The sequence below is a fragment of the Lepidochelys kempii genome, chromosome 5 (genome assembly GCF_965140265.1).
Source record: "Lepidochelys kempii isolate rLepKem1 chromosome 5, rLepKem1.hap2, whole genome shotgun sequence".
In the NCBI taxonomy this organism is placed as follows: domain Eukaryota; kingdom Metazoa; phylum Chordata; order Testudines; family Cheloniidae; genus Lepidochelys; species Lepidochelys kempii.
Genome location: NC_133260.1, coordinates 90,202,428 through 90,217,609, shown reverse-complemented (window position 1 = coordinate 90,217,609; position 15,182 = coordinate 90,202,428). Strand labels below are relative to the sequence as shown.

General features: G+C 42.0%; 1 protein-coding gene across 10 annotated transcripts in view; it reads left to right on the top strand.

The window, feature by feature from the left end:
* The window catches only part of AOPEP (aminopeptidase O (putative)), a 387,253-nt gene that overhangs the window by 53,097 nt on the left and 318,974 nt on the right, over nt 1-15,182 (top strand). For all 10 annotated transcript variants that reach the window (XM_073344962.1, XM_073344964.1, XM_073344963.1 and 7 more), the window contains one exon: nt 2,455-2,575. The gene's annotated coding sequence lies outside the window, so the exon portion shown is untranslated. The remainder of the gene's footprint in view (nt 1-2,454; nt 2,576-15,182) is intronic.

Genomic DNA, 15,182 nt, shown 5'->3' with positions numbered 1-15,182 from the left:
GAGGGGATTAATTAGCCACTTACAATCAGTCCTCTGATGCCCAATTTGCCCCATCACCCAATGTGACAGGTCCTGCAGCACTTCCTTTGGAACTCTGTGGGAACTCATGTCACCTGCTGAAATGCTAAGGGCTTGAAGGAAAGGATTCTGGAGAACATCTGGGAAAAAATAATTCCAAATGTCTGAACTTGAGGTCATTTAGTTAGAACAGCTTCCTCTCAGGTTGAAGTGTAAACACTGAAGGAAGGACTAGTGTGCAGAACTGTTAAGTATACATTGTTGACCATATTTTCTCCTGTTGTGAATTGGCATTGGCACAGCTCCACTGAAGTTGACAGAACTTCACCAGTTTTTATCAGTAGAGAATTTGGCCTTAGGACTTTCTGTGAATGCCAACAAGGCAGCACAAACTTCAAAAAAGATTTCAGCATGATGTGAAGGCCACCTTAATTTTTTTCAGTAGCTGAGCTATAAAGAGCAGTAAGTTGCACGAAGTGCAGAGACAGCTGTAGGAAGCCTTACTGAAGTACACACACTGTAGATGCACACAGTGTATTAGCTGTCACCTAACTGGAATGGTTCCTGAGAATATAAAGCAGAGATATCTTTGAGAGATGTCATGATAGCTGCTTGGATTTTTCACTACATGCATATTTTTCTTTCTAACCATTTTCAAAACAAAACCTTTTGTATGTAAGGGATGGAGTGTTGCTTGCAGTTAGGACTCCTAACTCTAAGGCCAACGTTCTGATGCTGGCTTGCTGCATCAACTTGGGCATATCACTAAACATTCCACATATAAAAATTTTACATAACAAAACACTTCTTTGAGTTTAGTAATAAGGCTAAATAAATTAATGATTGTAGATGACAGGTTAGGTTGTAGATTGACTGAGGTTACAAGCTGAAGGAGAATTGCTATGGGGATGAGATGGGGTTTAGGAAATGATTAATGGAGAGATAAGAGAGGTCCCTGATTTTTATTTATTTATGCCCACACATTAAATGTAGTCATAATCATATTAACTGTTTTTGCACTCTGACTCTACAAACGTAAATCTCATTGTTCCTTTTTTGTTTGACAGTTTAGCCTCTTTTCAAATCCCACCCTCTGCTTATAAACAACTATAGACATTAAGATGAAAAGCAAAATGTCAGAAATGTGATAAACCATTCCACTAGCTGCTAATGTCATTGCTAAAAAACAAAAAACAAACAAAACAATGTTGTTTAGCTATATTCTCACTCCTTTCCCCACTTACTATTTTTCTAGGTCTTTGCTGGCTAATCGTTGCTAGTGGTGAAAAAAAAATTGTGATGTGCACTTGTTCTCTAAAGAATGCTATTTCCTTAGGGTATGTCTACCCTACGAAATTAGGTCGAATTTATAGAAGTTGTTTTTTTATAAATCGTTTTTATATAGTCGATTGTGTTTGTCCCCACACAAAATGCACTAAGTGCATTAACTCAGCGGAGTGCTTCCACAGTACCGAGGCTAGTGTCGACATCCGGAGCGTCGCACTCTGGGTAGCTATCCCACAGTTCCCGCAGTCTCCACTGCCCATTGGAATTCTGGGTTGAGATTCCAATGCCTAAAGGGGCAAAAACATTGTCACAGGTGGTTCTGGGTACATGTCGTCAGGCTCTCCTTTTCTCCCTCCCTCCGTGAAAGCAACGGCAGACAATCGTTTTGCGCCTTTTTTCCTGAGTTACTGGTGCAGACGCCATACCACGGAGCCCGCTCAGCTCACTGTCACCGTATGTCTCCTGGGTGCTGGCAGACGCAGTACTGCATTGCTACTCAGCAGCAGCAACCCATTGCCTTGTGGCAGCAGACAGTGCAATAGGCCTGATAACCATCGTCATCATGTCCGAGGTGCTCCTGGCCACCTCGGTCAGGTCGGTCAGGAGCGCCTGGGCAGACATGGGCGCAGGGACTAAAATAGGAGTGACCTGACCAGGTCATTCTCTTTAGTCCTGCCGGCAGTCCTATTATACCGTCTTCTGCCGAGCAACCAGGAGATGAGGATGGCTAGCAATCCTGCTGCACCGTCTGCTGCCAGCCAAAGATGTAAAAGATAGATGGAGTGGATCAAAACAAGAAATACACCAGATTTGTTTTGTATTCATTTGCTCCCTCCTCCCTCCCTCCCTCCCTGAAATCAACGGCTGACAATCATTTCGGTGAGGTCTGTCAGGGGCACCTTGAAAAGTTTAATGAAGATTCAGTCCTGCCTGAAATACCGGGGGAGGGATAGCTCAGTGAGTTGAGCATTGGGTTGAGCATTGGGGGTTCAATCCTTGAGGGGGCCATTCTGTGTGACAGTTGTTTTTGTTTCTCCTTGATGTTGATTTTAATTCCCTGTAAGCCAACCCTGTAAGCCATGTCATCAGTCACCCCTCCCTCCGTCAGAGCAACGGCAGACAATCATTCCGTGCCTTTTTTCTGTGCAGATGCCATACCACGGCAAGCGTGGAGCCCGCTCAGATCACTTTGGCAATTAGGAGCACATTAAACACCACGCGCATTATCCAGGAGTAGATGCAGCACCAGAACCTGGCAAAGCGAAACTGGGTGAGTAGGCGACGTCATCTCAGTGACGTGAGTGATGAGGACATGGACACAGACTTCTCTCAAAGCACGGGTCCTGGCAATGCGGGCATCATGGTGCTAATGGGGCAGGTTCATGATTTTGACAAACGTTTTGGCATTTCAGAAACTGGAACGGAGTTCTGATAGCACAGATTCCTCTCCCCATACAGCGATCAGATCCCGTACCTCCCATTCGGTCCGTGCTGGAGCTCTTTTACGATTCTGGGACTCCATCATGGTCACCTCTGCTGATGAGCTCTGCACTCACCTGCAGCTTGCCACGCTGGCCAAACAGGAAATTAAATTCAAAAGTTTGCGGGCCTTTTCCCGTCTTCCTGGCCAATGCATCTGAGTTGAGAGTGCTGTCCAGAGCGGTCACAATGGAGCACTCTGGGATAGCTCCTGGAGGCCAATACCATCTAATTGCGTCCACAGTACCCCAACTTCTACCTGGCAAGCTCGATTTCAGCGCTAATTCCCTTGTCGGGGGTGGAGTAAGGAAATCAATTTTAAGAGCCCTTTAAGTCAAAAAAAATGGACTTTGTTATGTGGACGGGTGCAGGGTTAAATCGATTTAATGCTGCTAAATTCGACCTCAACTCTTAGTTTAGACCAGGGCTTAATTTCTAATGAATCACATGTCGGATATAAACAGGAATGATATTTTAACTTACTAAAAAGAACCTTACTGATAACCACAGTTACAGTTCAGGGAAATAAAGGTAATCTGGATTACAAACTGTTCTGTACAATACCAAGAACAATGGAGACCTCTTGGCAGGAATGTATTTCAAACAACTCATGATGATGCTAGGAAAGTAGAGGACAAAGCTTGTTTAGAAGGGAAAGCACCATGTTATTTTAATCCTGGTCCAATACCATTAACTCCTATCAGGGATTTGCCTAATTGCCCGTGCTCTGGCCCCACAGTGGTGTCCATATTATCACTTGCCATGGAAGTTGAGTTGGTTGCATCCTTAAAATGTGTCCTAAATATGTCCATTGTCTTACTATATTTGATGCTTTAGATTGTTTGTTCTACTTAGAATTTCTGATGTTGCAAGAAATACTTTCCAATGGAGTCTGAAGATCTTCTGCAGGCATTTATTTTGGAATGAGTGGATCTTCTTATCAGTTTGCATTGTAGATTTCTATGACTGTGCTCCATAAATGGAGATAGACATGATGCCGCTGTTAAAAAATTGTATTTTTGTCAGTGACAATCATATTACTTTTACAAATTTTTTCAAGTTTATGAAAATTGTTTGCTTCTTTGACATTTAGCATAGTGTTGCCTTCATGGCACATCTCACTCCCTAGATAGATAAAATAGCTTACTTCTTCAAGTGGTTTTCATCCACTCTGATGTCCACTTTTGGGGACATAGATCGCCATGTATTTTTGTCTTCCCTTGCTATAGCTGTATTTGCCAAAAGCTGGGTCTTTTCTTCCATGAAGCCATGTGTTGAACTAAGCAGGACAGTATCGTCAGCAAAAACAAGCTAATCCTTATTGTGCTCTATCTTTTGCCTATAAAATTCCTCAGTTGCCTTCTGCAGTTACTTTCCTCATGACATAGTCTTTGACCAGTGCAACAATAGTGGGGAAATAATACACCCTTGCCTTACTAGAATTGCCACTGGAAACCATTGGCTGATGATATCACCATCTCTGAATGCACATTTGGCATTGTATAGATCCTTGATTATTTTAATTATCTTTAAATTATTTTTGTATACCATAATTTTCCAAAGACCATTTCTGTGTATGCTGTGAAAAGTCTTCTAGAAATCTATAAAATATATCACAAGAGATGCTTGCCATTCCACACTTTGTTCTCAGAGATATTATGGAACAACAGTATGGTCTGCACATGATCTCTTTTTAAAACTTGCTTGATTCTCTCCAAGCTGAAGGTCTATTTGCTTTTTGATATATGCTGGAACTAGGGGTGCTAGGGATGCTGCACCCTCTGGCTTGAAGTGGTTTCCATCCTATACAAGGTTTACAGTTTGGTTCAGTGGCTCTCAGTTCCCCCACTATAAAATTTGTTCCAGCGCCCCTGCATTCCAGAATGATGTTGCACATGAGTAATGTGATTCCTCCCCAGTTATTGCAGTTGGTAGGTCACCCTTCTTTGGCAATTTTACTATGTGGTTTTTCTTCCATTGGGTTGGGTTCTTTTCTTCGTTCCATAGTCTATCCCAAAATAGAAGGAAAGTCTGTGGGACGTTTTGTTACTTGCTTTAAGCATCTCTCGAGTAATGTTTTCCTCTCCAGAGGCATTCCCATATTTCACTTTACTGATGATTTTTCTGACATCTTCAATTGTAATATCTTCTAAATCAATATCAAGCTTTAGTAGTAGGTCTTTGTCACATATTTCTAATAGTTCACATGTGCTTGGTCAGTTTAAAACTGCCTGAAAATGTTCTGGCCATCTTTTCTGTTGTTCTTGTTCTGTATTAAGTATTTCCATCTGCATCTGTAGTAGGGCCTCCAGTACTATTAACTGTTCGTCTTATACAAGGTTGTAATGTCACCTTTTTGGCTAGCATCTTCAGCATCTTGACATTTTCTATCTATATTTGCCCTTTTATCTCTTCTGGCACCCCTTTTTACCTCTCTAACTGGATCTCTACTTTTGCCACTTGCTTGTCTTTATGTGTCTTAGCATTCATGAATTTTTGCTTTACACTTTTTTTTCTGCAGATTCCTAAGTAATATTGCTAATCCATTCTTCCTTTTTTGATTTTGTTGTTGTTAGAAAGCAGTTTTCCCACCCATCTTTGGTTTTCTTCAGTTACGTACATTAGAACACTGAACCTGTTCTTCAGTTGAAGCTGAAAAGGGCTTTTTGTATTTGGGTCATTTAATTGTGCCTGGTGATGCATGGTCTTTGTTTTAACCTTCTTGATCTTCAATTAAGTGATACAAAGGTTCTGATTGCTGCTGACCTCTGCTCCCCTGTATAAATACACATCTGCCAGTGAGCTGGGAAACTTTCTGGAAATGCAGAAATGATCTGTCTGGTACTCTGTAGTACCATGGGATAGGGGAGAGTTTCATGTTGCTTTATGAATTTCTTTATGAGGAAATAATATTCCACCCACCAGTAGGTTATTCCCTTCAAATTTCTATTAATCATTCACCATTTCATGTCCAAACCATTCTGCATTTGTCTGTAACTTTATCCAATCCATCATTGTTACTTCCACCTTTGTGTTAAAATTGCCCATGGTCACTATATCATTTTTTGGGATCTTGATTAACACATCCTGAAACAAATAATAAAAATCCAGCAAGAGACTCATGCATATTAGGGTTTCTGCAGCTTTCTTCTACCCGGGTGTATTTTCTGGGGCGGGAGTGGGTTTGCAGACTTCTCTTTTTTAATGGAACAGTAGAAGTATCACTTGTTCTCTATTTTAATGCACCTTTTCTGGATTTGTGGTAGGATTACAGGAACCAGATACTAGACCTAAGATTTTCAGTACTCTTGCTCTGGAATATATTGGTGTCTGGATTTTTAAGGTGCAGTAGATGAGGCAAAACAAAACAGTTTCTCTTTAAACACTGGAATTTGGGTGATAGGGATTAAAACTTGGCTGAATCCAGCAAGAAGCAAGTGCTAGAGCTGGAGTCTTTTTGTGGCATTGTCATACCAGCACGTAACGGGATCCAGACATTTTTTGGTGCAGTTGGAGCTGTTTCACTTGTTCTTGATTTAGGCAATACAATGTGTGAGGGGATCCTGCTCTAGGGAGGTGCTGGATCAGGGATTTTGTGTCATTGTACATACACTTGTTCTCTTTTAGGCATCAGAACTTGGGGGAGTAGGCGCCAAATATTGACTGATTGGGGGCTGTACCCAGTCAGAGTGATGTTGGTGCAGTAAGAGCGGCTCCACATGTCCTCCATTTACACAGGGGAAGCTGAAGGACTGAGGCAAGAAAGTTGCAGGATCTGGAGGAACCCTCAGCCTGTCCTCCCCATGGCTGCCTTCTTGGCAGGTGGGATAAGATGTGCTGCTTTGCGACAATCATGCTCTGAGTGCACTGTTTCTCAAACTGAGGGTCGGAACCCCAGAGTGGCTCATGACCCCATTTTAATGGGGTCGCCAGGGCTAGCTTAGATTTGCTGGGGTCCAGGACCAAACCCCAAGCCCATCTGCCCAGGGCTGAAGCCCAAGCCTCAAGGCTTCATCTCTGGGTAGCAGGGCTCAGGATATAGGCCCTCTGCCTGCGGTGAAAGCCCTTGGTCTTTGGCTTTGGCGGCAGAGCTCGAGTGGGCTCCTAATATGGTGGCTTTTATACATGATATATTCGTGAGGCAAAAATCTTTTTTTTTTTTCTAAATTGTCATGTACGACATTTTGGATCAAATGAAATGTGCAATTGCTTCTGTGCTAATTTTTAGGCACCTAAAGTCAAAGTATTTTTAATTAAGTTACTGTAAATTCTTTAAAAAGGTGTTACTGGTTTGTGTATTGTAAATGCCATATGCTTTCCAAAGCAAGATCACTTGGGAGGATTACATTTTTTGTTATTAAAATAGCAGTACATTGGAATCATAGAATCATAGAATATCAGGGTTGGAAGGGACCCCAGAAGGTCATCTAGTCCAACCCCCTGCTCAAAGCAGGACCAATTCCCAGTTAAATCATCCCAGCCAGGGCTTTGTCAAGCCTGACCTTAAAAACCTCTAAGGAAGGAGATTCTACCACCTCCCTAGGTAACGCATTCCAGTGTTTCACCACCCTCTTAGTGAAAAAGTTTTTCCTAATATCCAATCTAAACCTCCCCCACTGCAACTTGAGACCATTACTCCTCGTTCTGTCATCTGCTACCATTGAGAACAGTCTAGAGCCATCCTCTTTGGAACCCCCTTTCAGGTAGTTGAAAGCAGCTATCAAATCGCCCCTCATTCTTCTCTTCTGCAGGCTAAACAATCCCAGCTCCCTCAGCCTCTCCTCATAACTCACGTTATGAGGAGAGGAAACGTCTGTGCTTTTGAATCCTGTTAATTCTTGCTTTATTACTTTCTATTTTGAACTTGGAAAACACACATCTTTTATATTGCTCTGAAAGGATATATGAATACCATCAATTATTATGCTCTGATGAGAGTCTATGGAGAAATAAGAAATATGCTTTGGTTTGGAAGGATTTTGTATAATGTTTGTCTTGCCTTCTATATCGGTTAAGATAGTTTGTTTAAAAAACAGTGACAAGCGTCTCGTCTTTCTTGTACATGTGACTTTAGCTGGTATAATCCAAAGTGGATTTGGTTTTCCTATGGATTTGCCCACACAAAGAAGAACACATTAGGTCCCCAAAAATGTGACCTATATGAGGGAAACCATTGTTGGCACAGGATATGTCAGTAGCTGCACCAGAAAAAAGTAATAAAAGATTGCCAAGCACGAGGGATTCTTATAATGTACAATACTGACAAATATTTTAGGAGAGATTTACAAAAGCTGCTGAATAATAAAGTTTTAAATATGTATACATATCCTTGTAATAAAATTTGCATACATTTTAACTCAGATTGTTTTGTTCCAATGGTATATAAAAATAATTGTGAATTTCTAGGAAATTGTCTTTCTTATCTAGATTAGTGAATAAAAGGCCACATCCTTTTAAAAAGTATAAGTTGTCACTTCTTCCTTTTAATATCTTGATAAAGAAAATGCTTACTAAATAGATCCAGGCAGATTTTTGGATTTCTTGGTTTCTGAAGTGTAAATTTTTATGGGATAAGAAGTTTTAAAAAACTAGTACCTTGATTTAAGGCAATAATCTCCCTTTCTAGTCCATACTGTAGACCTTTACTGCGAATTCTATGTATAAAATTAGTACAGAACTTCCACTGTATTACTGGAATTTGTGTGTAATATGAGTCTGGAAAATGCAGCAGAGATCCCTAGTGTAATTTGGGGAGATTTTGCCCTTGGATTGGTTGTTGGTATATAGTAAACATAACCGGTGATTTCTCCATCTATAGTTCAAAGACTTATTTCTAAGTTATCCTGTGTGTTCTTTTGGCTTCACTATTCCTCATTTTAGAGCTTTTTTACAATAATTAGAACGGATAAGCCAACCACAAGGTTAGCCACACAAACTCCATTAACGTCAGTGGGAGTTATGTGTCTAAATCCCCGATAGGCTTTGCAAATCTCAACCATGTAGCTCATGAAACATGTTAATGAATGAACTTAGAATCATAAAAACATCCATACAGACACTCTATTTTCTTCTAATCATACTAGATATCAAATAAACATCTAGAGATCTACTTGGATATGAACTGTTATAATTTTCAGTGAGTCAGGGTAGCTACCAAGTAGAAAATGTTATTAAAGGCTGCTTTATTCGCTAAAACTCCCACAATATTTTCATTATAGTCACTTTTTTAGGGAGGGGGGGATATTGCAATTTAATATCATAGCTATGAAATATACATTGAAACTAAAGACTGTTTAAAAATTAACAATTTCAAACTAAATCTGAATACATCAAGCATCCTGCTGATCTAGGTACTTATGTAGCCCTTATCACTATGGAATCTGAGTTAATTTCTGTAACTGAAATGTAGTGGCCTAAAAGTAGGAAGTATTTGTATGTATTATACACCAGTGGTTTTCAAACTTTTTTTCTGGGGACCCAGTTGAAGAAAATTGTTGATGCCCGCGACCCAACAGAGCTGGGGATAAGGGGTTTGGGCTGTGGGAGGGGCTCAGGGCTGGGACAGAGGCTTAGGGTGCGGGGTTGAGGGCTGTGGGGTGGGTCTGGGAATGAGGGGTTCAGGGTGTGGGAGGGGGCTCTGGGCTGGGGAAAGGGGGTTGGGGTGTGGGAGGGGATCAGGGCTCTGGGCTGGGGGTGCAAGCTCTGGGGTGGGGCAGGGGGTTGGGCTGTGTGAGAGGTGCAGGGCTCTGGGCTGGGGGTGCAGGGTCTGGGGTGGGGTCAGGGAGGAGGGGTTTGGGGTGCAGGAAGGGGTTCTGGGTTGGGGGGCTGAGGGCTGGGGTGTGGGAGGGGATCAGGACTCTGGACTAGGGGTTCAGGCTCTGGGGTGGAGCTGGGGATGAGGGGTTTGGGATGCAGGAAGGGGTTCTGGGTTTTGCGGGGGGCTCAGGGCTGGGGCAGGGGATCGGGCTGCGGGGTTCAGGCACGGACTTACCTCCAGTGGCTCCCGGTCAGCGGCACAGCCGGGGTGCAGAGGGAGGCTTCCTGCCTGTCCTGGCACCGTGGACCGTGCTGCGCCCTGGAAGCAACCAGCAGCAGGTCTGGTTCTTAGGCAGAGGCACGCAAGTGGCTTTGTGTGACTCTCACCCGCAGGCACTGCCCTTCCCCCCCCAGTTCCCATTTGCTGGGCTGGTGCTCAGGACGGGGGCAGCGCACGGAGTCCTGTGGCCCCCCCCCCCCCCCCGGCGTAGAAGCTGGACCCACTGCTGGCCACTTCTGGGGCACAGCACGGTGTCGGAAAAGGTAGGCAGTAGTCTGCCTTAGCTGGGCAGCACCGCCAATGGGACTTTTAACTTTCTGGTCAGCAGTGCTGACCAGAGCAAGACGACCCAATGCCTTACATTCCACGACCCAGTACTGGGTCCCCAGTTTGAAAAACAGTTATACACTGTAATGGATCAAATCCTAATTGCTTTAGTAAGTCTATGCATTTGAAATGTGGCATTAATTGCAAGACTAATGACCAAAATTGAGTTTAAAGATTAAAATTCTGTGATCTTGGTAAAACATTTGGGTAGATTCCTTCCCCACCCCCCTAACAAGGTGGCCTTCCTTGTCGGTAATTATGTACACAAGTGATTTTTCAAAAATTTTAGCAACAAGAATATCAAAGGACATAAGGGGAAAGGAAGTGTTTCTTGTGTTTGCCTTCCCTGATCCTCCCCCCAACCACAGCCCTTGAAGCAGCAGTACATTCTTGCCTCTGTTGCTCCTGCACTGTATGAAGATGATCCCAACATGCACCCCTGTAACTTCACGTATATATCTTTTCACCAGAGCCATAAAAGAGAGAAGCTAATGATTTTTTGCCCCTTTCATGAGGCTTTGAGCTGATGGTGTGGGCCAGCTGGTCCATCAACAAAAGTCTTTCAGTAGCATTTTTTTCTCCCCAAAGGTTTTATTGTTGAAATCAAGAGTGAACCACTTGTAACAAAGGAAACAAAAAGGTTTTATTAGCTCAGGCTACAACCCAGGCTTTTGTATGGCAGAGGAGCTCTTCCTCCTCAGAAATCTCTTGTCTAATAGGGAGCTCTTTTTAGTGGGGGAGGGTGGGAAAGAGTGGTTATAGCAACCTGTATTATGAGGGCTACATGTGTTTCTCTTCTTAACCCCATGCTCTCAGATGCTTAATATGTTCTAAAACTACTTTTGGGGCTGTGATTTTACAGACTTGGTTTATTTTCCCCAAGTGAATTACTCTTTCTAAATTTCAGAGGGGTAGCCGTGTTAGTCTGTATCAGCAAAAACAACAAGGAGTCCTTAGGGCACCTTAGAGACTAACAAATTTATTTGGGCATAAGCTTTCGTGGGCTAAAACCCACTTCATCAGATGCATGGAGTGAAAAATACAGTAAGCAGTATAAATATTACAGCACATGAAAAGCCTTAACAAGTGGGGGGTCAGTGCTAATGAGGCCAGTGCAATCAAGGTGGATGTCGCCCATTTCCAACAGTTGACAAGAAGGTGTATCAGCAGAGGAAAAATTACTTTTTGTAGTGATCCATCCACTCCCCGTCTTCATTCAGGCCTAATTTGATGGTGTCCAGTTTGCAAATTAATTCCAGTTCTGTAGTTTCTCGTTGAAGTCTGTTTCTGAAGTTTTTTTGTTGAAGAATGTTCAAGAAATCTTGCCCCCAGCCTTGGCCCCCTTACCGCTGTCTGTGCCTCCCCCGGGAGCCGAGCTCCTGGCCCTGGCTCCAGGGGTGGGGGCGGGGGATCACTGCATTAAAGGAACACTTAACATTCTAAAATTACTACTGTTATGGGGCTTTGTATTCCAGGACTATAGTGTTAGTCCCAGAGGAGCAGCTAATGAAGGCTAAGGCATATATCTACAAGCACCTACATAGGTTTGTTGTTTTCCTTTTATTGGATGAATGTCCTGCCAAGACGACTACTAAAAAAAATTATCCCTATCAAAAGAATAGCGAGTGAAAATAGGGAACTATTTGAAACAACAAATACATACTGCATACATAGATCACCCATATACAATTTAAATACTTACAACACCTTTTTCATTTTATGTTTAAATGTTGTTAAAATGCACTGAAGCACAAAGAGTGACTATTGCTTCGAGGTTAGACAGGTAACTGAGAGTCAAGGCACTTGGTTTCAGTTATTGGTTCTGTTGTTGACTTTCTGTATGATCTTCAGCAAGTTGCTTCATCTCTCTGTGCCTCACTTTGTCAGTGGTCTAATACTTTTCGGCAGTGGTTCTCAAACATGGACTAAGAATAGTTCCAAGTGGTCCACAGGCTGCTTCTGTGAGAACTTCAGGGTGTGATGTTTCTGGGAGCTGTATCTGAGCTCTAGATTCTGTGGATTTCCAAAAGGCTTTTTGACCAACAAAACTTAAATGCAAACGTAAAACAATCACCACATTTCTGCACCCACAAGAAGGCTGCTTTAAAATTGCAGAATGACAGAGCCATGTAGTTGCAAGCAATAAGGGGAAATTTGGCAATGATAAATGTAAGGTTCCTACATCCAGGGAAAGGAAATGACCAACCAAGGTACAAAATGAGTGGGAGGGGATATAACAAAGCAGTCATAGCCATCACACTAAAGCCAGTTTAATTTTCATTTTGTCTCTCTAATTACTGTCCATTTTCATGAAGTGAATGCTATAGTGGTCAGAGGGAAAGGTATTGAATTGGACTTTAGTGAGGAAGTGGTGGACTACAAGAGCATGTCTTTCTTAAGAGTTGTCTACAATGAGAAAATATTTCAGCTCTATTGCTTTAGAATACCTACCTCATAGCCATCTGTGCGGCTTAATTAGGAATTCTAGGGCTTCTGTTTTTACACATTTTCAGTGTTTACTTTTGGCTATATTATTGCCTTTTAATATCCTAGAGTTGCTTTTATTTGAATTGTATGTGTGCAGAGATAAGCAAAAAAAAAGTTGTTTAGAAATTAAATAAACCAAAAGATAAAAATGTGCTCATTTTTTTTACAAAAAAATTTCACTAATAACTTACCCCCTGTGTTACACTCTACATACCCAAACAAAACCACTTACAACTTACTTTGTGCATGCCCCAAAAGTGAACCACAGAGAACATGAAATGAAAGCGATATAGACTAATTTATAGCAAATAGTGAGAATTGGATCTGGGTTCTGTTGAAAGTCTGGTTTGTTTGTTGGTATTGTTGTAGCATCTAGGAGCTTACAATCTAAGTAGGATTTTTAAATAAACCTTACCACTTTCTGGTTGCTTGCTTGTTTTCCCTCTTCCCAGTGTTTGCCTATTAAATTCAAATTTTGGAAAATTACGTTGTGATGATCAGGTGTTTTCTGTTTAGCTAGAAACCAGGCATGAAATTCTGGCTCACTTAATATTAATGCCAAAACTCCCACTGAATTCATGGGGCCAGAATTTCACTTCAGATTTTTGATAATTGATGACTAGCAAATGCTTGGAGCTGCTCTTATGAAGATTGGTATAAAAACATAATGCCATTATAAATTATTTGTCCTCTGTTATACAGTGCATCAGTGCCTTCTCTGTAATTAGTACGCAGGATCATCTAAATGCTCAGGCTTTTGCTCTTATTGCCAGCCCACAGAATATCTTTATACAGCATGCTATAATCTCATCTTCACATATGCATTCTCTGTATATACATATTGTTTACACAAGTGTAGTTTATTTTGTGTCACTCTGTAAAATTTGGGCTGTTACAGGAAATAACAAAGCTGAAGCAAAACATTTTAACTTTACTACATAATTCTCTATGGGTGTCCAATGGACAAAACGTCCCTGAAGTCAATGGAGCCCCTGACTGTTTACATAAGCAGAAAAGTTGGCCCTGTACCTGAAATGTTATTTACACGTATCTAAGACCTATGAACTAAGTACTATAGAGAAAAATCATCTGTGTTCAGGCAGACTCTCGGGATACCAGGAACTGTGCAATGCACATAGCTACAATAACACAATACATTTCTTACCTGAATCTTTCCATTCTTGTATCTGGAAATTCTAGAGGCACTTTAGGAAAATCTAACCTCCATCTGTTAGTGATCAAGGCCCTCCTTAACACGTGAAAAAGTATTCAGAGCAACTGGGATCTTCTAGGAACTTAGGTCATCAGAACCTTGTAGGTGAGGAGGAAAATCTACCATGAATGCGTGCAATATTGTGGCCAATACCTGAGAAACCATTCCCCCACGCAGCTAACATCTCCAAATACTGATTGGTCTCAAACTTCCCATTGCTGAGCAATTTAACTGAGAAGCTTGCTGAAGCTTGACTCTAACTCCACCTATATACAGTCAATGTTCTGGACTCCTCCCATTTAAACTCCAGGCCAGTACATGGAAAGGAATTGGTGCTGTTGGTATTGGATGATCATCTCATGACTGGACAAGAGCCAGATACTCCTACTTATATTGCTGGACCTCTCTGCTGTATTTGATATTATCAAACCTGGAATTCTGTTGTCAGTTTTCAGAGTTATCCCCTGGTTAGCAGAACTATGCTGATGTGGCTTCATTCATTCCTCTCAGACTTCACCTAGAGAGTCATGATGGACACCTTCTCCTCCAGCTCCAGAGGTGTTACCTGTGGAACCCTACTAGGATAAATGCCCTTCCCTGTTTTTCTTGTGTGCATTCTCTCTCTCTCTCTCTGAAGCACCCAAGGCATGTTGAGACAATATGGACTGAAGTGCTAGCAATATGCCAATGGCATTCAGCTCTGTATCACTTTCATATCAAATGCAAAGAGCATCACCCCGCACCTGTCTGATGTCTGATAACAGCAGGTGGTTGAAGAGAAGCTGGTAGAAGCTGAATACCTGAACAAGTGTGGTGGTGATGGTGGGGAAAGGGAAGCACTTTAAAGAACTCACCCTGTTTTAACAATGAGGGTGTCTGCCCTCAGATTACCAAGGAAGTCCATTGCCTTGCTTCTGGGTAACTTAATCACATAAGTAAAAAATGCCCTTTTTCATCTATGGCTGGAAAGAGGACACGACCACCTCCTGTCAGAGCCGAACATAACCTCAGTGATCCACAGATATGTGACCTTGAGAGTTGATTGTTGTAATTCTCTGAACATCAGGGTCTGACCAAAAATCCACAAAAAAGCTACCTTTGGTTCAGAATGTAGTAGCCTGTCTCTGTGTAAAACAAACTACCATGAGCACATCACGCCAGTGCTCTGTCTTCACCATCTCCCAGTTTAATACTGGGTCAAGTTTAAAGTTTCAATTCTGCCCATCAGAATCCCAGGGTTGTCTCAAGTTACTTAAGGGACCACCTCACTCGGTGGGATCATGACTTCCAATGGCATCCACATTCCCCTGGAAAAATGGAACTGTCTTTGAGAGA